Genomic DNA, 2,747 nt, shown 5'->3' on the forward strand with positions numbered 1-2,747 from the left:
TTTATAGTCTATTGATGCCTGAGGTAGAAAAATCTGAAATTAGACTTACTGGTAATTCGGTTTCTAGGAATCCTCCACGACAGCACATTAGGAGGTTCACTCTCTGCCCTAATAGGGACAGAGAACACATAGAGATGAAATTGTCCCTCTCATTTTCCTATCCACAGTATTTTTCCAATGCCAAAACAACAACTAATATATGCACAAAAACTATTTGATGTTCCCAGAAGTCTTTTGTGAAAGCACAAATTCAGGACATTAAAGATTTGCCTCAAGGACCCCCAGGAATACTGCCAAAGTGCCAACGTTGAGAATTGGTTTTGCTTAGTCCGATTGCTTTTAGTTTTCGATTTGAGATTGCCACCAATGGAGCGGAACCCCAATTGATCAGTAACAGGAGTGAAGCTGTACAATTTCTTGAAAGAAAATGATAATGTCAGAAGTGAGATTCGAACCCACGCCTCCAGCAGAGACTGCGACCTGAACGCAGCGCCTTAGACCGCTCGGCCATCCTGACTTCTTCTGGCTTTTGTAATTTAACTCTTTCTGAGCTAAGCAGTAGAAAGATGAGCATTACTTGTGATGAAAGGAAATATACCATGATTTCTTTTATTCCAATATTGATTTGTATCCTATAAGTTACAGCCAATTTTGAGCTTCATGACCAAGCACCGTTTTTTAAATCTGACATGTATCACTTTATGTGGCAATAACACTGGAATGCTTAACATATCCCAGTGATTCTGATAGTGTTATTTTGTAACACATTGTACTTTATATTAATGGTAAATTTAGGTCAATATATATTTAGTTTTTCTTGTGAAAATATCTAAAGTTGCACAATTTCATTGAAAAGCGGTGATGCCCCATAGGTCTTCAGAAACTACTGTTTGGTCACACAGCAGGGCTTTGAAAGTAAGAGCACTATTTGGGTTTTGGGAATGCAGATTTTGCAAGAATATTTTGAGGCTGACATTTGCGGAGTTCCAAAAGTACCAAAACAGCAGAAACCTCTCCAAAGTGATCCCATTTTATAAATTACTCCTCACAATGAATTCATCAACACCGACAATTACTATTTTTGTCCAACAGGTGTTTTCACTCTGCAACATCCAGAATTGCAAATAAGCCAGTTTAGTGCCCAGCTTGCGCTTATGGAGACAAGCACCCCATACATTTTAAGTGGGCTCTCCTTGCTAGAGAAATGCCAAATCTGTGGATTCCTTGTCTTACCATTAACGTGGAAACCCCTATTTTTAGAATGAAAGATGACGGTCTTGAGTTGGGGCTTGTGTTTTTTGACTTCCTGGCTTTTTCCCCAAACAGCTTTGTTCCTGGCATATTTTTGAAGCATATTTGTCTCAGTAATGCCACAGCGATTCATAGTCAAACATAAATGGCTGAAGTCATTCAGCTATTGTCTGATACATGCTGCCCGTATTAGCTATCAGGTTTCCTTTAAATCCTCATACAGCTAAGTCAAACTAAAATAAAACAAAGTGATGATGTCCAGAATGAAGGAAAAATGACAAAAAATATTATTTTCCTCAAAAGTTAAAAGTGTTCAGTTCTCAAGTTTCTATCATTTTATTTCCTGTAGATAGTTATAATGATTAGGACTTTTACATTCTCTGTAAACAGTCAGTCCATATGCTTTGTTTATTTTCTGCTTATAATTTAATGGGTGAAGAAAAAAACTTTTGCCGAAACCCAGGACCTTTAGATCTTCAGTCTAACGCTCTCCCAACTGAGCTATTTCGGCAGGACATGTTTAGATTCAGGAATGTTCAACACACTGTAAATGTCACAAATGGATGCATTTTTTTTTACTTTGACTTGTTTTTGCAAGATTATCTATATTTGAAAGTACCGCTATTTTGCGCACATATTTAAGAACTTACATTTATTCTTTGTGAATGAATAGAAAAAACAGCAATTCTGCATTTTTTTGACATTTTCAAATTTACTCAATTCGCCAGGGTAATTCTGACTGTGTCTTTGTAGGACAGGTGATGATTAGAGATGAGCGGTGTTCGACTAGAACTGTTCGCCAATCTCAAATTCGAGCTGTTTTGGGCGGTGTTCGAGTTGTTCGACGAACCCGAACGATTTGCAAAAAATTCGGCTGTTCGAGGTTATGTTCGATAACTGTTCGTGCACCAAAAGCTTGTCCTGCATGTCTGGCGCTATTTAGAGCACCAATCATGCAGGGATTGTCTGCCACTCACTGTAATGCCACAGCCATGGTGGTTGTGGCATTACAGTGATTGCCCAAATCGATGGGAACAGTGCCAACAGTGAAACATGAAAAACCGGCAATTCAGCAGCGGCATACACCGGTACCCGACAATTTAGAACAGACAGAATAGAGCTTCACACATAGATTAGATAGATATAAACATGTCAGCCACATATATACGAAGTACAGTGAAAGTGCTGCTTACTGTTCTTGTCATTTAGCGTAAAGGATTTATCCAAAAAAATAATAGTGTTTTCATGCACCGTCTCTTTAAAAAAGCCGGCCGGCAATTCAGCAGGGTACCCGACAATTTATAACAGACAGAATAGAGCATCACACATAGATTAGATAGATAGAAACATGTCAGTCACATATATATGAAGTACAGTGACAGTGTTGATTACTGTACTTGTCATTTAGTGTAAAGGATTTATTAAAAAAAATAATAGTGTTTTCATGCACCGTCTCTTTAAGAAAGCCGGCCGGCAATTCAGCATCTGTACCCGAC

General features: G+C 38.3%; 1 non-coding gene across 1 annotated transcript; it reads right to left on the reverse strand.

The window, feature by feature from the left end:
* Nucleotides 1–434: 434 nt before the first annotated feature.
* TRNAL-CAG (transfer RNA leucine (anticodon CAG)) lies at nucleotides 435–517 on the reverse strand. Its single transcript has one exon. It is a non-coding gene; the product is annotated as a tRNA-Leu (tRNA).
* Between the last annotated feature and the right edge of the window lie 2,230 nt (nucleotides 518–2,747).

The sequence above is a fragment of the Phyllobates terribilis genome, unplaced genomic scaffold, assembly GCF_046119375.1.
Source record: "Phyllobates terribilis strain yellow unplaced genomic scaffold, ASM4611937v1 Scaffold_12__6_contigs__length_324123572, whole genome shotgun sequence".
Taxonomy (NCBI): Eukaryota; Metazoa; Chordata; class Amphibia; order Anura; family Dendrobatidae; genus Phyllobates; species Phyllobates terribilis.